Below are 24,601 nucleotides of genomic sequence, written 5' to 3' on the forward strand. Positions count from 1 at the left end.
GTGTATGCTATTTATAATATCATCTAATGCTAATATTGTCGACAGTATGACTTCTGTACAAATTTTGTGTCGTAATGGGATCAGTTCCAATCAGTGCTGTAAGATGTTTTTAATGTTATTGTTTTATTTGATGATGCGTGGTTACAATAGCCTAAGAACTATCATATGCACCGAAGTGAATTGGACGTATACTATTTGGTGGAAAGTTTTATATCCTTTTAAACGTCAATATGTTTAAGATTTTTTAATGATGCCACAATCCACAAGGTCATTTTCATTTGGTATCTGTGGAAGGTACATTAGCATATCTGTTCTTATTTTCTACATATTTACTGTGTATTCGTCTTTCTTGACATGTTGTAGACCCCAGAGGAGCTTCGCACTGTGGGTCAACTGGAACGAAAAGTACATCTAAAGGATCTAATCAAAAAGTTTGCAGTTGAGGCTCAGGATAAATAAATTCCACGTATTTCTAATATATAGGCACGAGCAGCCACTATTGTATGATTACATAATTGCAGAACAATCAAATAAACCAGTCGCGTCTGTTAAATGTCTAGGAGTATACGGAGGAGTGATTATGAGTGGAACAACTGCACAAAAGTAATCGCAGACATGGCAAGTGCCAGACTGAGATTCGATATAAGAATCCTCAGAAAGAGCAGCCCATTCACAAAGGAGCTAACTTATAAAACACTACCTGAATATTGTTCCTCGCTTTGCGATCCATACCAGATAGGACTGATACAGGAAACAGGGAAGATTCAAAGGAGAGCAGCGCCTCCCAGGTTAATTTTGTAGGTGCGAAAGCCTCACGGAGACGCTCAGCCATCTACAGTGGCAGGCGCTGCAAGAGACGCATTGTACATCACTGGGTGGTTTCTGTTAAAATTCCGAGAGCGCACGTTCCTAGAAGAGTCAGCCGATATATCGCTTCGTCCTACGTGTATGTTGCGAAAATACCATAAGAGTAAAATTGGAGCGATTCTAGGTCACAGGGAGGGTTATCAAGAGTCGTACATCCATCACCCTCCCCAATCGCAACTGCAACACGAAAGGGAGGGGGGGGGGGGGGGCGGGAGAGGGGGGGGGGGAGTGACAGTGGTAGAGAAGGTACTCTCCGTCGTCACATATCATCAGGTTGCTTGCCAAATATACACGTGGGACAAGTATGAATCTGCGAGCTGCCGCCACAGCGGACCGCTCACCGCGGCGATAAAAAAAATCACCATAAAACAGTGGTGGTCGTCAACCTGATCCTTACGACCCACTAGTGGCTGGCCTTGCACTGTTCACGGTGGGCGGTAGGGAGCGCGGGTTTTAAAAATTTTTCGTAAGGGTTTTGACATTTTACCATAAAGAATTTCGTACGTAATTATGATTATATGCTTTAACTTGCTGTATCGCTGCTTTATAAAGTTTATAAAGCTATTTGTCCACTTTATAAATCGCCATTACTGTTGAATGGTGGGCGGTTAGAAAATTTTATCACTAATAGAGATACAAACGTCGACTGTAGGTATAAAAGGTTGACGACTCATCTCATCTCGTACAAAAATCACTTACAAGTCTGAAATTGACGTGGGACATTGGTCTGTACAGCGTGTCTAAGCAAGTTAAAAACCTGTTCTTATTTGTAATAAAGGCTGTTGTTACGTTTTTTCTTAATTACGCTAAATTACCATGTCCGAAAAACTTTTTCTACTTATAAACAGAGCGTTGTGCAATGTAAGTGAGAATAGAGAGGGAGCCCACAATGAGAGCACAGCTCCTAGAGCCGTACTGCTGGCGACAGCAGTCCAGTCGCTGTGCTGTTGAACGCTACGACAACAATCATGTTTCTTACCACTCACTGATTGTTTCAGTGACTAAACCCAACATATCTAAATATAGTTTTGCCTAAAATAAGGGAAAAGCAACCACTCACCTGTAGCGGAACGATGCATGTAGCACAGAGACACGTAACAGAAAACAGCATTCACACTCGCTTTCTAGCACTAGCATTTTTTCCTTGCAAAAGTGCACTCATTCACACATACAACCACATACACCCAATCATGCACTCCCCTGGCCATACAAGATCAAATTCCTTCAACACATGCAGAGAATCAACAGTGATATAGTGAGAAATAATTGTGGGAAGATTGTATTTGAGCCAAAATATCATGACCACATGCTTAATGGTACGTTTGTCCAACTTTAGAACAAAATACATTACTGATTTTGCGTATCAAGGATCCGACAGTTTGTTGGTAGTTTTGTGGAGGTATGTGGCATTGGATGTCTACGGACAGGTCATGTAATTCGCGTAAATGACAGGCCGCTGATTTGCGTACGTGGTGATGGCGCCCGACAGCGACCCAGACGGCTTCCATAGTATTCACATCAGGCGAACTTGTTAGTCGAGACATCAACGTGCGTTCTCTCTAATGCTCCTCAAACCACTGCAGCACGGTTCTGGCTCCGAGACACGGACAGTCACACTGCTCAAGGATGAAATCACCGTCGGAGAAGGCATCAAGCATAAAAAGATGCAGTTGGTTCCCAGCTGCCAGTATGTCTTCAATTACTACCACTGGCCCCATGCAAGCGCAGGAGAATGTCTCCCATAGCATAATACTACACCCACTATCCTGCGTCCGTGGCGCAATGCGCGTTTCGCTTCGATGACGGCGTTTGTGGAGACGAACATCGACCTTGTGCAACAAAAATGTGATCCACCGGAAGAGCCGACACGTTTGTATTGATCGACGGTCGAACTTGGATGGTGCCGAGCACACTGCAGTCGTAATTGACGATTTCATTGGGTCAAAATGTGAACACGTACGAGTGGTCTGCTGTCAAACTCCACGTTCACCAATGTACTCAATGGTGTGATACGAAACACTTGCACACGCACCACGACTGTGGTCTTTCGACAGAGATGCCACAGATCACCATCTATCTTACTTTACAGAGCAGACTTTACAGAGCCTCTCAACCCCACGTTCTGTCAAGAGTGATGGACGTCCGACCATTTACTGCCTATTGGCAGTGCCGTCGTCCTTATACCTCTCTCCGCAGATGCTCGCGACACTGGCAAGTGAACAGCCAGTTTCGTCGTCATCGAGATAGTCGTTCATAGGCGCTGCGTAACAGTAATATCCCCTTTGTCGAAGTCGCTTATCTCAATGGATTTTCCCATTTTCAACCCCTACCTTCACTACGGTGATCCCCCTGGCCATTTCTGCTCCACTTACATACTTTTGTAACCGCGTCAGGCGCCCGCAACGCCATCCAACGTCGCTGTAAGCAGTGGTCATAACATTTTGGCTCCTCAGTGCAGAAGATGTAAGTAACAAGTGGAAAGAATATACTAAAGAACTGTACAGTCTTGCAGTGCCACGCGAGTGTACGTCTATGTCTGTGTCTATGTGGTTGTGTGTATGTGTGTGTGTGGTGTGTGTGTGAGCTAGAAAAAGGGTTAGTGATCAAGAGCTAGCGTAAATGCTGTTTTCCGATAGGTGTTTCTGTGCTCCAGGAATCGATCCCCTATGTATGCGTGGTTGTCTTTCCGTTATTTTACGTATTGCTCCTTCGGGAATTTCCATTATTGTTAAATGTAATTTTAAATGGAATAAAACCATACGCTTAAACGATTGAAACGTATGCTTAATGATTTTATTTATAGTCATATTGTTAAACGTACGTTTCTATGAAATATCACTTCTTGATGTACTTGGCGCTTCTTGCCTGTTCTCTGACTGACATCGTCTTGACTGACTGACATTGTCTTTCCGTTATTTTACGTATTGCTCCTTCGAGAATTTCCATTATTGTTAAATGTAATTTTAAATGGAATAAAACCATACGCTTAAGCGATTGAAACGTACGCTTAATGATTTTATCTATAGTCATATTGGTAAACGTACGTTTCTATGAAATATCTCTTCTTGATGTACTTGGCGCTTCTTGCCTGTTCTCTGACTGACATCGTGTCTTTCTTTCTTTCCCTTACGTAACAATGCGGAGGATATTGACGGCACATCACCTTGCTGTAGTTTCCCTCCGGCAGCAAAAATCTGAGCTTCAGAATATTCGGGCGAAAAATTTGTAACATGTAACTTTATTTGCTGGTTTGCCTTGAAAGGTTTCATTCAAGGTGGGAGGAGAAACACTCCTTCGTGCGTCACTAGTATTGGTCAGTTCCGATATTCATACCATGAAAAAAATTATGATTAATATGTAATAAATTTCTGCATAGACTTTAATGCTGCAAGATGTCTGTGGGTAATCACCGTCGTCATTAAATTAGCATCGTTTACAGACAAATAGATTGTCTTAAATAGAATAATATTGATGGTGACCATGCACTTGTGACAAAGTGCAATGTCATGTTTAAGAAGCACCACCTTAAATATCCAAAAAATGGCTAATAAACTGAAGAATGCAGAGGTTGTGTAACAATGGAATCAGACAGAGAGGAGGGCAGTTGGGCTGTTATCAAGTCAAATATAACAAAAGCTGCCACGCACATATTACGAATAAGGTAGTTAGAACCTAGGAAGCCTCCGATAAAGCCAAAAAGTTTGGATCTCACTGATTAAAGGAACACACCAACAGAAAAAAGTCATGATCAATAAAAATGGTTCAAATGGCTCTGAGCACTATGGGACCTAACTTCTAAGGTCATCAGTCCCCTAGAGCTTAGAACTACTTAAACCTAACTAACCTAAGTACATCACACACATCCATGCCCGAGGCAGGATTCGAACCTGCGACAGTAGCAGTCACGCGGTTCCAGACTGCAGCGCCTAGAACCGCTCGGCCACCTCGGCCGGCTGATCAATACAAAACATAAAAAACGAGGTAACAACAATGTGTTATTTATAGAAAGAAAAGAAATAGAAAATCATTTTAAATACGAGAAACAGGATGAAGCCTATTCCAAGGTTAATCTGTTGCAACACAGACAGTAAACCAACAGTAACACTGTGAGAGATGAAAATGGGAAGCTCCTGACTGACATGGAAGATATAAGTGACAGATAGAAACACTATATTGAAGACATATATGTGATCAAGAAACTAGGAGTTCAGATGAATATATTTAAGATGAAAAACTAACTGATGAAAACATCAAGGAACTACCGATAACATAAGAGGAGCTCTTCTTTGCACTTAATAGGATAAAACCAAATGCTGGCCGGAGTGCCGGGTGGTTCTAGGCGCTACAGTCTGGAACCGCGCGACTGCTACAGTCGTAGGCTCGAATCCTGCCTTGGGCAGGACTGATGACCTCAGAAGTTAAGTTCCATAGTGCTCAGAGCCATTTGAACCATTTTTAAAACCAAATTAAGCGGAGGATATAGACGACATCCCTGCAGAGCTCCTACAAAACCCTAGTGATAACATCAAAAGTAAATTGTTTATTTTGGTATCTGAATGTAACGAAGAGGATATCATACCATCTGATTTCACAAAAAAGTGGAAACACTGCGTTACCCAAGAGGGAAAATGCAAAGGACTGTAATAATTACGGAACACTAGCCCTTCTGCCACTTGTATAAAAATATTGGCTCTGAGCACTATGGGACTCAACATCGTAGGTCATAAGTCCCCTAGAACTTAGAACTGCTTAAACCTAACTAACCTAAGGACACCACACACATCCATGCCCGAGGCACGATTCGAACCTGCGACCGTAGCGGTCGCGCGGTTCCGGACTGAGCACCTAGAACCGCGAGACCACCGCGGCCGGCATTCCTCACACACAAAGAAAGAAAATATGTTATGTGGACATGTGTCCGGAAACTCTTATTTTCCATGTTAGAGCTCATTTTATTACTTCTCTTCAAATCACCATAATCATGGAATGGAAACACACGGCAACAGAACGTACCAGCGTGACTTCAAACACATTGTTACAAGAAATGTTCTAAATGTCCTCCGTTAGCGAGGATACATGCATCCACCCTCCGTCGCATGGAATCCCTGATGCGCTGATGCAGCCCTGGAGAATGGCGTATTGCCGGCCGGTGTGGCCGTGCGGTTAAAGGCGCTTCAGTCTGGAACCGCGTGACCGCTACGGTCGCAGGTTCGAATCCTGCTTCGGGCATGGATGTGTATGATGTCCTTAGGTTAGTTAGGTTTAAGTAGTTCTAAGTTCTAGGGGACTGATGACCACAGAAGTTAAGTCCCATAGTGCTCAGAGCCATTTTTGAATGGCGTATTGTATCACAGCCGTCCACAATACGAGCACGAAGAGTCTCTACATTTGGTACCGAGGTTGCGTAGACAAGAGCTTTCAAATGCCCCCATAAATGAAAGTCCAGAGGGTTGAGGACAGGAGAGCGTGGAGGCCATGGAATTGATCCGCCTCTACCAATCCATCGGTCACCGAATCTGTTCTTGAGAAGCGTACGAACACTTCGACTGAAATGTGCAGGAGCTCCATCGTGCATGAACCACATGTTGTGTCGTACTTGTAAAGGCACATGTTCTAGCAGCACAGGTAGAGTATCCCGTATGAAATCATGATAACGTGCTCCATTGAGCGTAGGTGGAAGAACATAGGGCCCAATCGAGACATTACCAACAATGCCTGCCCAAACGTTCACAGAAAATCTGTGTTGATGACGTGATTGCACAATTGCGTGCGGATTCAGCCAACACATGTTGATTGTGAAAATTTGATCACTTTGGAATGAAGCCTCATCCGTAAAGAGAACATTTGCAGTGAAATGAGGATTGACACATTGTTGGATGAACCATTCGCAGAAGTGTACCCGTGGAGGCCAATCAGCTGCTGATAGTGCCTGCACACGCTGTACCTGGTACGGAAACAAATGGTTCTCCCGTAGCACTCTTCATACAGTGACGTGGTCAACGTTACCTTGTACAACAGCAACTTCTCTGACGCTGACATTAGGGTTACTTCCAGCTGCACGAAGAATTGCCTCATCCATTGCAGGTGTCTTCGTCGTTCTAGGTCTTCCCCAGTCGCGAGTCATAGGCTGGAATGTTCCGTGCTCCCTAAGACGCCGATCAATTGCTTCGAACGTCTTCCTGTCGGGACACCTTCGTTCTGGAAATCTGTCTCGATACAAACGTACCGCGCCACGGCTATTGCCCCGTGCTAATCCATACATCAAATGGCCATCTGCCAACTCCGCATTTGTAAACATTGCACTGACTGCAAAACCACGTTCGTGATGAACACTAACCTGTTGATGCTACGTACTGATGTGCTTGATGCTAGTACTGTAGAGCAATGAGTCGCATGTCAACACAAGCACCGAAGTCAACATTACCTTCTTTCAATAGAGCCAACTGGCGGTGAATCGAGGAAGTACAGTCTATGCTGACTAAACTAAAATGAGCTCTAACATGGAAATTAAGCGTTTCTGGACACATGTCCACTTAACATCTTTTCTTTATTTGTGTGTGAGGAATGTTTCCTGAAAGTTTGGCCGTACCTTTTTGTAACACAACCTTTTTCGATCATGTACCATCGTCACAGTACTAGCAAAAAAATGGAAACAAACTGAGAACAGTGAATATCAACACAAATTAAGTATTCATGAGAATTATTAGTCGGAAAAATGTAATTACGAAAAATATCTATTGTGACAACTTCCATGTGATACATGCTATTTAACCCGAAAATTGTATGTATTACTGACTTGAAAACATTAGGAAATAATTTAATGCCATACTACCGACTTAAGCAAGCCATTAGCAACGGTAAGAGCACAGCACCACTGCTCAGATACAACAACACCGAGTAGGTCAACACACAAGTGTTGATCAAACAAGTTACAAGCCAAAGTCAAAGTACAAGGTCAAAGAACAAGTTCCAAAATGTATGTATTCTATATTACAGCCACAAAGAGATACATATACACTCGAAGTACAGTAAAAGAAGTACAATAAAAGCACTCAAATGTATAAAACTGTTTTTTTCTTTTTTGCCTCCTACTGTATTGTTTTTTTCTTTCTCTCTTCCTTTGTTTATTTTTTATTTAACTTTATGCATTGCTTTCACATTTTCTTTTCTACTGTTGTATTACATAATATTGTGTCGAAATGAAGTGAAAAGAAAATAGGAAAAATAAATAAAAATAAAAGAAATAAAAACGAAAACAAAGAAGGAGAGAAGGAAAAACCAATGTATTCAGAGGGAAAAATAAAAAAAATATTTTTGGACATTAAAATGTGCTTTTATTGTAATTTAAATGCATGAGTTTCTCTCTGTGATCGTACTAGAGTTTACATTTATTTTGTGAACTTGTTCTTTGACCTTGATCTTTGACCTTGTTCTTTGACTTTGGCTAGTGCCTTCTTTAATCAACACTTGTGAGTTGACCTGCTGGGTGATGTTGTGCCTGAGCAGTGGTGCTGTTACGTGTTTTCATGTTTTCAATGTTTTCCGCTTGTTTAAGCCCGTCTTATGGAGTAAAGTATCATTATCTGATGTTTTCAAGTCAGTACGGGCACATACTTTTTTGCTGAAATTGCATGTATGACATTTGAGGTTGACACAATAGATATTTTTCGTAAGTATGCTTAATTTTTCCGACTATGAATTCTCATGAAAATGTAATTTGTGTTGACATTCACAGTTTTCACTTCGTTTACAATTTTGTGATAGCGCTGTGTAGATGGTCCATGCTCGTAACCAGCTGTGAATAAATATATTGTTATGTATATTTCTTGTAGTCTATCGATGCTGTTGACATATGCCAGAAAAAAATTTGGGCTATACAAAACTGTGTGAAGGCTAGTGCTAATCATAAACAAAAAGAAGCTGAAGTAGGAGAAGTACCCAACACTGATGAGGTGCTAGGACCGGTAGTTGGTACTAAGAACTGTCAGCTTCATGCAATTCCGACGCGATTGCTGAATCTGCGAGACTGGGAAAACAGTAACCACAACGACTTAGTCATACTCCATCGGAAACGATACTGGAAAATATTCTGTAAATGTAGATTCAAACATTCGATTGTTATTAAGGCGGCGAGGTCCCAAAGTCTTTCACCACACTGATACAGACTGTGCTGAAGAACCGACAGTACCACAAGCGGTTCAGAGGCAGGCACGGATATTATGACGCCGGGAGTATTGTCAAGGAGGTGGCTAATGTAAGACTTGTTTAGGCGTACATTGACAAATAGCGAAAAAGTTTTACGCACTTGGTGTATTATTCTCGTTCTTGAAAGGTCATTGTTTTGCTTCTGTTCTTAGTTGCAAACTCACCGGACACATCGAAGTTTTACTCTTATGGTAGGTTTGATATTTGGTGGGAACTGAGCTCCAAAGTCACCAGCCATTGAATAAAGTGCTACACTCAACCACATTTTTTGCAACTGAAAGGAGTTGGGAGTAAGACTTCAAAAAGGATGAACTATTGATAGGAAAGAGCAAGAAGTCGTCGCAAAAGAAATAAAAATGTAGTACGAAATTCTAACCAGAATGTTTGGCATAGTAAAGTTCCTGGCAAAAGAAAATTTGGCGTCACACGGCACAGGGAAAATGACACCAGTATCAAGAGACGCAACTTCTTAGAACTCGTGCTTCTATTGGCAAAGTACGATTTCGTTTTCCGAGAACATTTAGTAAAAATAAAAATGGGTGACATATTGTACGTATTTAACTTATATGTCACCAGAAAATTAAAATTTAGAATAAAGTTCGCAAAATAATTAATGTTAGGTTCAAAAGGCAAGTATTATTCCATGATATTCGACAGTACCCTGAGTATTTCTCGCGAAGATCAAACAAGCCACGTGATAATTGGGAGTCGGGAAACACGAGTAGTAGAGTCTTTTATAGATTTCAATGAAACGCTTCACAAAACAGCCGAAGGTATTAGTGAGATGATAGTAAGGAAGCTCGAAGCTGATGGGCTCGACGTTATGAACTGTAGAGGACAAGGTTACCATAATGCTGCTAGGATGGTCGGAAGAGGGACACGTGTACGATGACGAATAAAATATTTCAATTCTAATACCGAATTTCTCCCTTGCAAAACCACTCACTGAACAGTTTGTTTGCATGTGGCTTCGGTGGAATTGAATTCAGTGACTTTCTTTGGCACATTGGAAAGTTGTTATGCTTTCTTTTCTATCTTCACTCAGGGACGGGAATTTCTGATTGCTGTTACAAGTAACAGTATGAAGAGGATTCAGAACACATATTGGAGCGCAAGAAGCGAGGCAGTAAACATGACACGACACCATGACAGAGAAATTTTTTCTAGGCTAGAGATACTAACAAAAATAAACGAAAGCATGAACACACGAACAAATGGAGGGTCTTTGTTACTCGTGATGCAATTATTTTCGTTTCTGTGCATCACGGATCTCTGACAACTGAGTAACACCCAAAATCAAGTGCAAACGGAGGGACATGATGTACATCAGTATGTTCAGAAAATATGCATCCTACAGACGACATTCAAATTTAAGCGAGAGGAACTCTTAGACAAGGGTTTGAGTTGCGTTTAAAGCTCGTATGTAGTACTTGGCATTCCTATTGAACTGTCACGTTGAATTAGGAGGACGCATATTTCTGGGATTGAATCTGAGATGTCAACTTATCGCACGAAAATGATTTAAAATGAAAGATGTTTTCTTCATTAAACAGCGAAACTGCTGCCTTAGCTCCAGAATTGGGCCGAAAAATATGCCTTTCTGAGGCCTGCAACAATACTGGACATGGATGGTGAGGAATGCACTTACAGAGAAGAGTTTGAGTGCGTGCGTCTACGGGCTCTCGTAGCTACAACGGGCTGCAATAAACAACTTGTTAACTCTGGCCCACTGGGTTTATTAAAGTTTATTTTGACACCAAACTTGAAGGAGTTTACATCACATGGTTTCACAATGCTGAGAATATTCGTCACAGCTGCCATAAGTAATGCTAGTCGTGAGAGAAGCTTCTGTAAGTTGCAACTGATGAAGTTGCATTTACGATCTACAGTGTCCACGGCCGGCCGCTGTGGCAGAGCGGTTCTACACGCTTCCGTCCGGAACCGTGCTGCTGCTACGGCCGCAGGTTCGAATCCTGTTTCGGGCATGGATGTGTGTGATATCCTTAGGTTATTTAGGTTTAAGTAGTTCTAAGTCAAGGGGACTGATGCCCTCAGGTGTTAAGTCCGATAGTCCTTAGAGCCATTTCAACCAATTTTTTACAGTGTCGACGTTGGGGTTAACAAGTCTGGCTGTTTCGGCAATGTAATAAGAGGTAACGATTACCATTGACGAACACCCATTGACGGAAAAGAATCGCACCACCAAGAAGGAGCTGTGCGACATTAAAGAATGTGGGCAGCGTGTTTCTACATCTGAAAGATGATGTCTTTTCAGACTTCGCGTCAGTCTCATAAAGTGGCGGTAGTTTCGCCACTATGAGGACGCAGATCAGGTTTGTCCGCAGCTCGTCGTCTAGTGGCTAGCGTTGCTGCCTCTGGGTCCTGGGATCCCGGGTTCGATTTCCAGCCGTGTTGGGGATTTTTCTCCGCCCGTGGACTGGGTGTTTGTGTTGTCCTCATTATTTCATCATCATTCACGAAAATGGCGACGTTGGACTGAGTAAATATTGAGAATTTGTACGGGCGCTGATAACAGCGCAATTGAGCCCCCCACAAACCAAACATCATCATCGTCATCGAATCAGGTTTGCTTTAAATACATAGTTGTGAGGGTAAGCTACCTCTGAGATTGGACATGGTGAGTTGGTGTTAGTCAAGAATGACTTTAAAGAGATAAAGACCTCGCTAAGTTTGAACGAGATCCTGTAACCGGGCTGCGAGAAGCTGGATGTTCCTCCTACGATGTTATAGAAAGAATTGGCAGGAGTGTAGACACTGAACATGATTTCTGGCAGCGGTGGTCACTGGAATGTAAGTTTGCAAAAAGACCAGCCTCTGGACGGCCACGTGGCGCTAACGAGAGGGAAGGCCATCGTGTTCGGCGTATGGCTCCAGCTCATGGTACTGCATCTGAACTAGAAGTTTGAAATGCAGTTGGCACCACAGTGAATTATTACAAATCGGTTACTTCAAGAACAACTCCGAGACAGACGCCCTGCACCGAGTATTCCATTGACGCCATCCCACCGCCATAAGCGACTTCAGTGGTGTCAAGCCAGACGTAATTGAAGAGGGTGGAGGTCTGTTGTATTTTCTGATTGAAGCCAGTTCTGCCTCGGAGGCAGTGATGGCAGTGTGTTGGTTAGAAGTTAGCCAGTTGAGGGCCTGCACGCAATCCGTCTGTGTGCTAGACACACAGGACCTGCACCTGGATTTATGATCTGGGGTGAAATTTCGTATGGCAGCAGGAGGGGTCTTGTCATTACCCCACGCACCCTGACCGGAAATTTGTACATCAGTCTTGTGATTCGACCTGTTGTGCTGCCATTAATAAACAGCATTCAAATGGCTCTGAGCACTATGGGACTTAACATCTGAGGTCATCAGTCTCCTAGAACTCAGAACTACTTAAATCTAACTAACATAAGGACATCACACAGATCCATGCCCGAGGCAGGATTCGAACCTGCGACCGTAGCGATCCAGACTGAATCCCCTAGAACCGCAATAAACAGCATTTACGGGGTATTTTCCAACGGGATGACGCTCACCTGCACACCGCTTTTGTACCGCAATATGCTCTTAACAGTGTTAACGTGTTTCCTTGGACAGTTTGATCACTAAATCTCCCTCCAATCGAGCACAAATGCGATTCATCGGACGACAGCTCCAATGTCATCCATAACCAGCGTTTACCGTCCCCGCATTGATCGACCAAGTGCAACAGCCATGATACTACATCCCACGAACTGACATCAAGCTTATGTGCAACACAATGCATGCACGTCTGCATGCTTGCATTGAACATTCGGGCGGTTACACCGGCTGTTAATGTACCAGCATTTCACATTTGCAGTGGCTTATATCATGCTTTCATTAACTTATGCTCCTGCAGTGTTAATCACTTAAATATTTTACCAAGAAAGTTGTATTCTCAAAATTTCATAACTCTACATTAATTATTATTTGATACTGCTATTTTTCTCGTCAGTGTGTTAAGGAGTCACCATTGCAAAAATACACGCAGAATAAAGTTTCAATTTAAGAAAGACGTTTTGTTTTGAATCCTTTTCAAAGAGTGGGAGAGTATCACACTTTTTTTTTTTTTTTTTTTTTTTTTTTTTTTTTTTTTTTTTTTTTTTTTTTTTTTGCTTTTCAACTCTTTGCATGCATTTTACGCTCGGAATAAGATACGTTAGTGCTTCTGTGAACATCGAAACTTAACGCTGATCCTGAATATCTTTGGAGTGATTACTGTGTCTCAGATTCATTTGTGAATACGTCCTGTTCTTTAGAAAGTGAGATCTTATATCCACATATCACGTGTCCACTCCATAAGTGAGACCACAAAGACACTTGCAGATTTTTGCCAGAAAATTAGAACGTAAATGAAATGTCATGTGATTAGGGCTTCCCGTCGGGTAGACCATTCACCGGGTGCAAGTCTTTCGATTTGACGCCACTTCGGCGACTTGCGCGCCGATGGGGATGAAATGATGATGATTAGGACAACACAACACCCAGTCCCTGAGCGAAGAATATCTCCGAACCTGCCGGGAATCGAACCCGGCCCCTTAGGATTGACATTCCGTCGCGCTGACCACTCAGCTACCGGGGGCGGACATTAGAAGGTGTGAATATAATTCTGTATTCAGATAAATATATGTTAGAGCTCATCTCAAATTTTTCGTTGCTCTATGAAAACACTTCCCACTCCTGACACATATGAATCATATAGAAGTTAGATCACGTTAATATTTATTCTTGTGTCAAAAATTGGTTTGAATAAAAAGGGAAACATTTTCACTGAGGTCAGTAGCAAGCTCTCAAACTGAAAAATCAGTCTGCGAAATACAGTCTGGAAGGATGTACACAACACACTTGATTGTTGTTGTTGTGGTCTTCAGTCCTGAGACTGGTTTGATGCAGCTCTCCATGCTACTCTATCCCGTGCAAGCTTCTTCATCTCACAGTACCTACCGCAACCTACATCCTTCTGAATCTGCTTAGTGTATTCATCTCTTGGTCTCCCTCTGCGATTTTTACCCTCCACACTGCCCTCCAATACTAAATTGGTGATCCCTTGATGCCTCAGAACATGTCCTACCAACCGATCCCTTCTTCTTGTCAAGTTGCGCCACAAACTTCTCTTCTCCCCAATCCTATTCAATACTTCCTCATTAGTTATGTGATCTACCCATCTAACCTTCAGCATTGTTCTGTAGCACCACATTTCAAAAGCTCCTATTCTCTTCTTGTCCAAACTTTTTATCGTCCATGTTTCACTTCCATACATGGCTACACTCCATACAAATACTTTCAAAAATGAATTCGTGACACTCAAATCTATACTCGATGTTAAAAAATTTCTGTTCTTCAGAAATGCTTTCCTTGCCATTGCCAGTCTACATTTTATATCCTCTCTACTTCGACCATCATCAGTTATTTTGCTCCCTAAATAGCAAAACTCCTTTACTACTTTAAGTGTCTCATTTCCTAATCTAATTCCCTCAGCATCACCCGACTTAATTCGACTACATGCCATTATCCTCGTTTTGCTTTTGTTGATGTTCATCTTATACCCTCCTTTCAAGACACTGTCCATTCCATTCAACTGCTCTTCCAAGTCCTTCGCTGTCTCTGACAGAATTACAATGTCATCGGCGAGCCTCAAAGTTTTTATTTCTTCTCCATGGATTTTAATACCTACTCCAAACTTTTCTTTTGTTTCCTTTACTGCTTGCTCAATATACAGATTGAACAACATCGGGGAGAGGCTACAACCCTGTCTCACTCCTTTCCCAACCACTGCTTCCTTTTCATGCCCCTCGACTCTTATAACTGCCATCTGGTTCCTGTACAAATTGTAAATGGCCTTTCACTCCCTGTATTTTATCTGTGCCACCTTTAGAGTTTGAAAGAGAGTATTCCAGTCAACATTGTCAAAAGCTTTCTCTAAGTCTACAAATGCTAGAAACGTAGGTTTGCCCTTCCTTAATCTAGCTTCTAAGATTAGTCGTAGGGTCAGTATTGCCTCACGTGTTCCAACATTTCTACGGAATCCAAACTGATCTTCCCCGAGGTCGGCTTCTACTAGTTTTTCCATTCGTCTGTAAAGAATTCGCGTTAGTATTTTGCAGCTGTGACTTATTAAACTGATTGTTCGGTAATTTTCACATCTGTCAACACCTGCTTTCTTTGGGATTGGAATTATTATATTCTTCTTGAAGTCTGAGGGTATTTCGCCTGTTTCATACATCTTGCTCACCAGATGGTAGAGTTTTGTCAGGACTGGCTCTCCCAAGGCCGTCAATAGTTATAATGGGATGTTGTCTACTCCCGGGGCCTTGTTTCGACTCAGATCTTTCAGTGCTCTGTCAAATTCTTCACGCAGTATCGTATCTTCCATTTCATCTTCATCTACATCCTCTTCCATTTCCACAATATTGTCCTCAAGTACATCGCCCTTGTATAGACCCTCTATATACTCCTTCAACCTTTCTGCTTTCCCTTCTTTGCTTAGAACTGGGTTTCCATCTGAGCTCTTGATATTCATACAAGTGGCTCTCTTTTCTCCAAAGGTCTCTTTAATTTTCCTGTAGGCAGTATCTGTCTTACCCCTAGTGAGATAAGCCTCTACATCCTTACATTTGTCCTCTAGCTATCCCTGCTTAGCCATTTTGAACTTTTTGTCGATCTCATTTTTGAGACGTTTGTATTCCTTTATGCCTGCATCATTTACTGCTCCGGGGGCCTTGTTTCGATTCAGTCACTTGATGTCAATAAAAAATTGTTATGTGTTTTGTGACATAGCCTACTGTTGCCTATAAAAGTGTTGCAAAACAAGAATTATGTACATCATTCCGTCCGTTATTATTTTTTCCGCGTATTAATCAACATACCAACATACGGAGATTACTTCCACCGCTATTAAACGCTGCTGTTCATTTTCCGTGACAGACATAGAGACGTTCGAAATAATAGTTGAAACAACTAGCTAAAGTGCTCTTGTGTTGCAACCAACATTGTTGGCGTGTGTATGGGCTCAAACAAACAGTTTGTATAAAGCAGAAGGTTGTTACAAATCAGAAAACTACATTAGGCATTTACAAATACAATGTTCTTAGTTTTTATATAAGTTGTGCAGCTTCATCTGTATTCGTTTTTCTCAGTTGGACAAAATACCTATGCCATTACAGGCGATTGAATGCAAAACGTAGTGAAGTTGTGATGTTAGTTCTCTTGTTCAAAAATGGCTCTGAGCACTATGGGACTTAACTGCTGAGGTCATCAGTCCCCTAGAACTTAGAACTACTTAAACCTAACTAACCTAAGGACATCACACACATCCATGCCCGGGGCAGGATTCGAACCTGCGACCGTAGCGGTCGCGCGGTTCCGGACTGAATCGCCTAGAACCGCTACGCCACTCCAGCCAATCTTGTTTTTGAGACGCCCTTGTCATGGGTACGACCGCTGCCCACGTCCCCGTGGCGTGAGATGATCTTTCATTTCATTACGCAAAGTAATCTTAATTACATCTTCATCTCTAAAGGAAACATTAATTAGATTTTTACCTTCGGTAGACTAATGCCACCCTTTTTAGACCTCGCCGTAGACTGTCTACTACCTGAACTGAAATCCTTTTTCAACTAATTATTAGCTCTAGAACCTAACACATGGCTGCCACGAAAACATTACGGACATGCGCACCCTCGAAAATCAGAGCTGCCAAAAAATTCTTCCACGTTTTGGTCATAACCCACAGGATGTCTACCTGTACTGTTGACTCCACAGGGGTTTCTTATTAGCTCCTCTAAATCTGTAATGTGGAGGACATTCATTTTTGATTAAAAATTTCAGCCAGCAGGTGCTGTGGTAACAGAATGACTGACTCCGGCTGTGGTATAGTCCGACCGCACTATACTGTTACTTTAATACCGATATTATGAAAAGTTTATACGTCAAGGTAAGCTCTTGTGAGTGCTGAAATCCTTCTGAATCTGTCAAAAATCCTGATTTAACTGAATTCACTCCGTCAGCTGCTGGTAAGCCGACCAAATAGCGTGTTCCTGTCCACATGCAGAATAAATGCACCTCGTGTAACCGGAAGTGGAAATGCCCGCTGACGTCCCAGTGACAAGGAATTATTACATAATTTATTGCTGTAATGTCCACTGTCTACAGGCTCAGAAATTATATGTTACTAATTATTTACTTCTCAGTGCATGTATTTCTATATTTTTTTGTTGAAATTGTCTTCAGATTATGAAGTTTTTTTCTTTTCCGTTACTGACAACTCACACGAATAAGCCGTATAGGGAAAACGATTTGTTCAGCATAACGAAAGCCATAGAAGAAACCCAAAAAATAATGCTGTGAGCATAAATGACAATGTCGCTCTACTCTTTGGTACGCTTTGACCAAATACTGCTACGCACTGTCAAAGGTCTCTACTATTTTTTGCTCAAATGCGAAAACAGCAGGGGTAGGAGGGGACCGGGGGTTCGGCTAATTTAGTCCTGCTTTCGTCCATACGTTTTGTATGCCAGTGTAAATACGGCGCACATAACTGCTTTTAAGCTACCATTCTCGATGTGTTCCGTTCGCGAATGGAACCTGAACAAGCTGTAATAAGTTATATTTTTAGAAGTACCCTCTGCTATGCAGTTGTCGGTGGTTTGCAATGTTTGGCTGTAGATGTGAAAATTTGTGGTTAGAAATCGTTCTGAGAATAAAGGATACGTTATGGAATCCGTACATACGTATTTTACAGAATTTTCAGAATCGCACATACGGGATTTGTTGCCAGGTTTCCCTGCTTTCGTAGGATGTCCCGATTTTTAGGGATTTCGTGACTCAGTGGCATAGCGAGGGGCGCAAAGGAGTAAATTACGCCCCGGGCGCCACTTGCAGAGGCGCACCAAATGGTCTCAAAGACAAACAAGGCTTTCCGAAAAATATATTTTCATTAGAGTAAATTCTGTATATTATATTATATTACTATACGTGTTTCTGGAGGAGGGCCGCCAGTAAAGTGTTGTGCCTCTGGCGCCGACTATGTTCGTTACGCCACTGTCGTGACCTGTCCCGCGTAAGAGTTACGGGGGACGCTAAATATCCTGACTTTTGGGCAGTGCTGTTAGAAATTGAATGCATAATAACTTGCAGAATGGTAGAGCGTATGAAAATTCAGAAATGGATTTCTACACACGTTGTTAGTGGTATGCAACAAAGTCAGATACGGTGTGCTAGGAGATCGTGACAAGCAGATGAACTAAAGGAACGTCCCAGCGGATGCTCTTGCTGTATGTTTTGAAAACTCTCAGCCGCGTGGCCCTCTTTGTAGCGAAAATTTTGCACGCTGCTTGCTCATGACAACATCATGAGCTGCACTTCAAAAGTATTTATCTGTCACCCGGAATTCTCACATACAGCCAGTCATTGGTGGCTTACACCGTGCACGTGTTCATCAGACGTGCCTGCCAAATTTAAAATCTCTACGCTGTTGACTACTGCCTGTTAGAGTCCGATACGACCGGAAAGTTTAGCTGTTTAGCGTTCCACGGTCATACCGTTTACACACGACGATCTATATACAGCAGATATCAACACCATTTTGAAACAGCGTGAAGATTTTGTACTTGACAGCGACGTCATTAGATGTACGCCTGAACACCAGTCTGTCAAATGAATGCTTTGATGTGTAGCTCGTGAAGTACAAGATGTCCTTTATGATTCCATTGCTGTATTTCAGCTTTTGTTCCCCCCTCCCCCCGCCCTTCTCGCAGATTTGACTGACCGTGACTTCTCTTTGCACATCGCTTAGTACTTCCACTCTGTGCCATCGAACGACCATCGCATGTACCTTTAGTGTTTATTGCGAGAAACTAAACGCTCTAGGCAGATGGAAATACTCCAGTCATAGGAAATAGGAGTGGCAGGTAATTTTGCGGAGTATCTATCTATTTCGAAACACAGTAAACACGAGCAACCACGATGAAGCTGCATGCAAATTTGGTGTAATAAGTAACTGCACGTCTTACGTTTTATTCAGTACTATTCCTAAGAAGCGGATAACATAATGTTCTTTGTTATGCGTCTGTTTCTCAACTTTAACCCTTTAATGGGAGTTTTTTTTCCATTTTAGAACTTTTTCTATAGAGGAGCTCATAAGAAAGACTAGACGTGACGAAGATGGCATGGTTTAAATGGCTCTGAGCACTATGGGGCTTAACATCTGAGGTCATCAGTCCCCTAGAACTTAGAACTAGTTAAACTAACCTAAGGATATCACACACATCCATGCCCGAGGCAGGATTCGAACCTGCGACCGTAGCGGTCGCGCGGTTCCAGACTGAAACGCCTAGAACCGCTTCGCCACAACGGCCGGCACGTGACGAAGAGTAAAGAGAAATACAGATCTATTTTTTATGGAAGAATGTTCCGTCTTTGCAGCATAATGAAAGGCAGTTTGTTTTTTACCATCCATACGCGTTTCGCTTATTTTTATTTATGAAGCATCTTCAGTGGCGACTTTTAGTGTTGCTAGTCCATGTGTGACGTCCTGGAGATGTGTTTACTCGGTACCTATACTCCAGATGGCCGATTTTCGGTGTTTTTTTCACCCACATTTATTACTTCGCTTGAACTTTTTACTGTGTGCGAAACATTTCAGTCTTGGATACTGCACATGTGCAAAGATGCACAAAAGAATGAAACAATTTTCTTGCTGTTTTACACATTAGAACGACAAACGGAGTTGACGTTACAACTCCAATCGTTTTCGGATCTATTATGTTTCTACAAATGTTGAACTGGGTAGTAATTCCGCTTAGCTATGTGCTGTTTACCAATGTCAATATGTGATGTCACCGCCAGACACCACACTTGCTAGGTGGTAGCCTTTAAATCGGCCGCGGTCCGTTAGTATACGTCGGACCCGCGTGTCGCCACTATCAGTGATTGCAGACCGAGCGCCGCCACACGGCAGGTCTAGAAAGACTCCCTAGCACTCGCCCCAGTTGTACAGCCGACTTTTCTAGCGATGGTTCACTGTCTACATACGCTCTCATTTGCAGAGACGATAGTTTAGCATAGCCTTCAGCTACGTCATTTGCTATGACCTAGAAAGGCGCCATATTCAATTACTATAATTACTTCAAGAATGTATTCTGAATACATAATATTGTGAATCATGTACCGTCAAGAGGGACGTTCATCATTAATGGATTAAAGTTAAGTATGAAACTAATTACGTCCGCCTTCTGAATTCTCATTCCTTGTCATATTCAAGACCTCACGTCAGTATGGTTGTTTCCTCCGCAGGCCAGCCTGCGTGAGCTAAAACGCGTGCATTTCGGCCTCCACTCGTAACACAACACAATATCCGTTAGGAGAGAGGCATTTTATCTGAGGGAGCTGACGCGTCCTCGAATTTCGTCTGCTTCAGTGAGTAGGTGTGGGTACAACAAACGCAGCGTTCACCGCCACCTAGCCGTAGTATATTTTAGCTTCTTTTGCCGCTGATTCTTTAAACTTACACAAAATTTGTCTATCTAGATCGCCCTTTATTTCTTGAAAACTGCGTTTTGGCAAACTACCATCATGACATCAAAAGTTTATGTACGTCGTATTACGTGAAACAGTACATGATCGCACGAGTATAAGCGGATACTTGTTCACAGTAAGTGCCTCGCGGGTCACAGAAATCTGTAAAGACTTCCTGTATTCCATTATCTCGATGTTTTAAACCACTATGCCCTCAGTCCAGATCGTGGGCGTCCGTAGAAATTTATCCAGAGAGATGGGCAGGGGCGGGGGGAGGCTGAGAATCTAAAATAGCCGTGGAATCATGACCTATACAGCAGTTCTCTTCAATTGAAATTTCCGGGCTGAGAGGCCGTGGTCGGTGTATAAAATTTCTACCTGACGTTTCGTCTCCATCTGCCGGAGACATGTTCTGAGGTCGTCCGGCAGTAGATGGAGACGAAACGTCAGGTAGAAATTTTATACACCGACCACGGCCTCTCAGCCCGGAAGTTTCAACTGAAGACAACACCGGCCGTGAAAGCCTACATTGTGTGATTATACAGAAGTTGCTAAAACGATAGTATTGTCTTGCTGCGATCATCCACGTCTGGAATTGGCAAAACTAGAGGTTTAGCGGGAACATGGGAAACCACTTCTAGAAGAGTATGAGAATTCTGTCATCATCATCATCAGCATTTAAGACTGATTATGCCTTTCAGCGTTCAGTCTGGAGCATAGCCCCCTTATACAATTCCTCCATGATCCCCTGTTCAGTGCTAACATTGGTGCCTCTTCTGATGTTAAGCCTATTACTTCAAAATTATTCTTAACCGAATCCAGGTGCCTTCTCCTTGGTCTACCCCGACTCCTCCTACCCTCGACTGCTGAACCCATGAGTCTCTTGGGTAACCTTGCTTCTCCCATGCGTGTAACATGACCCCACCATCTAAGCCGGTTCGCCCTGACTGCTACATCTATAGAGTTCATTCCCAGCTTTTCTTTGATTTCCTCATTGTGGACACCCTCCTGCCATTGTTCCGATCTACTAGTACCTGCAATCATCCTAGCTACTTTCATGTCCGTAACCTCAACCGTATTGATAAGGTAACCTGAATCCACCCAGCTTTCGCTCCCGTACAACAAAGTTGGTCGAAAGATTGAACGGTGCACAGATAACTTAGTCTTGGTACTGACTTCCTTCTTGCAGAAGAGAGTAGATCGTAGCTGAGTGCTCACTGCATTAGCTTTGCTACACCTCGCTTCCAGTTCTTTCACTATGTTGCCATCCTGTGAGAATATGCATCCTAAGTACTTGAAACCGTCCACCTATTCTAACTTTGTTCCTCCTATTTGGCACTCAATCCATTTATATCTCTTTCCCACTGACATTAGTTTTGTTTTGGAGATGCTAATCTTCATACTATAGTCCTTACATTTCTGTTATAGCTCTGAAATATTACTTTGCAAACTTTCAATAGAATCTGCCATCACAACTAAGTCATCCGCATATGCGAGACTGCTTATTTTGTGTTCACATATCTTAATCTCACCCAGCCAGTCTACTGTTTTCAACATATGATCCATAAATAATATGAACAACAGTGGAGACAGGTTGCAGCCTTGTCTTACCCCTGAAACTACTCTGAACCATGAACTCAATTTACCGTCAACTCTAACCGCTGCCTGACTATCTAAGTAAAGACCTTTAATTGCTTGCAAAAGTTTGCCTCCTATTCCATAATCACGTAGAACGGACAATAACTTCCTCCTAGGAACCCGGTCATATGCCTTTTCTAGATCTATAAAGCATAGATACAATTCCCTGTTCCACTCGTAACACTTCTCCATTATCTGCCGTAAGCTTAAGATCTGGTCCTGACAACTTCTAAGAGGCCTAAACCCACACTGATTTTCATCCAATTTGCCCTCAACTAACACTTGCACTTTCTTTTCAACAATACCTGAGAAGATTTTACCCCAACGGCCATACCATGTTGAATACACCGGTTCTCGTCCGAGAATTCCGTAATGAATAAAAACACTGTGCCCCAGATTCCAAGGGGATCATTTGCGCCATGCCGCTGCGGATCTGGCAACACTAGACGAAGCGCTCCGACCTAACACGGCACCGCACGGGAAACAGAGTGTTTCCCCGGTCTGCAACAACACGGCCTTCCGCCCCCAGGCCGAGTGTCAACCCGGTGCGCTGGTGCACGGCGAACGCCTGCGGCGCCTGTCCACCAGCGGTATCCGGGACACAAAGGGCGTGCGGCGGGACGCCGAGGAAGGCCTGTGGCGGCCGTGCGAAACGCAAACAGGCCGCGGGCGCGGCGCGAGCTGGAGGTGGCGGCGGCGGCGCCGGCTTCCGGCGACACACGTGGCCGGCACGTGGCCCGCGCCGCCGCCACCGCCGCCGCCGAGTGACTCACGAGCTGCCGGACAGCTCCTGGCCCCGGGCCGATGTCTTGGCGGCTGCTGACAGTCGGCCACTTCGCGTGACACGTCAGCTGGCGGGGTTCTCCGCTGCGGCGGCAGCCATTTGGACCGGCTGCCACGCTAGTCTCAAATAGTGCCGTTTCTCGTGGAAACTGAACCAAATGCGGTGCAGGACCGAATCGTCCCTCCTACACGTAGCATTCCGCAAGTAAGACACGTGCAGCAGGTCCTCTGAGTACACTGTGCCATGGAAGTTTTGCTGCTGCTGAACTTGTGCTTATCCTGTACATGTGGGGACGTACTGAAATACATTAAAACTGCACAATCATGAATACGGCACGCAACAAACGTCGAATTTCAAGGACGCATAATATGTACTTACATATGCAAATTACCTTAAATCGATTGCAGTATCTCAGTTGCCGTAGCCGACTAGCCCAGGCAGGAAAGAAACATTATTCGTTTCACAGTGCAGGGTCGAAGCCACGTCACATACTTTTGAGTCACATACTTTTGAGTCTTGCTTACTGCATGACAGGATATCACATCACATACACTACTGGCCATTAAAATTGCTGCACTACGAAGATGACGACGTGCTACAGGCCCGAAATTTAACCGACAAGGAGAAGACGCTGTGATATGCAAATGATTAGCTTTTCGGAGGATTCACACAAGGTTGGCGCTGGTGGCGACACCTACAACGTGGAGACATGAGGAACGTTTTCAACCGATTTCTCATACATAAACAGCAGTTGACCGGCGTTGCCTGGCGAAACGTTGTTGTGATGCCTGGTGTAAGGAGAACAAATGCGCTCCATCACGTTTCCGACTTTGATAAAGGTCAGATTGTAGCCTACCGCAATTGCGGTTTATCGTATCACGACACTGCTGCTCGCGTTGGTCGAGATCCAATGAGTGTTTGCAGAATATAGAATCGGTGGGTTCAGCAGGGTAATACGGAACGCCGTGCTGGATCCCAACGGCCTCGTATCACTAGCAGTCGAGATGAGAGGCATTTATCCGCATGGCTGTAACGGATCGTGCAGCCACGTCTCGATCCCTGAGTCAACAGATGGGGACGTTTGGAAGACAACAACCATCTGCCCGAACAGTTCGACGATGTTTGCACCAGCATGGACTGTCAGCTCGGAGACCACGGCTGCGGTTACCCTTGACGCTGCATCACAGGCAGGAGCGCCTGCGATGGTGTACTCGACGACGAACCTGGGTGCACGAATGGCAAAACGTCAGTTTTTCGGATGAATCCAGGTTCTGTTTACAGCATCGTGATGGTCGCATCCATGTTTGGTGACATCGCGTTGAACACACATTGGAATCGTGTATACGTCATCGCCATACTGGCATATCACCCGGCGTGATGGTATGGGATGCCATTGGTTACACGTGTCGGTCACCTCTTGTTCACATTGACGGCACTTTGAACAGTGGACGTTACATTTCAGATGTGTTACGACCCGTGGCTCTACCCTTCATTCGATCCCTGCGAAACCCTACATTTCAGCAGGATAATGCACGACCGCATGTTGCAGGTCCTGTA

Source organism: Schistocerca piceifrons, chromosome 4, assembly GCF_021461385.2.
Source record: "Schistocerca piceifrons isolate TAMUIC-IGC-003096 chromosome 4, iqSchPice1.1, whole genome shotgun sequence".
Classification (NCBI taxonomy): domain Eukaryota; kingdom Metazoa; phylum Arthropoda; class Insecta; order Orthoptera; family Acrididae; genus Schistocerca; species Schistocerca piceifrons.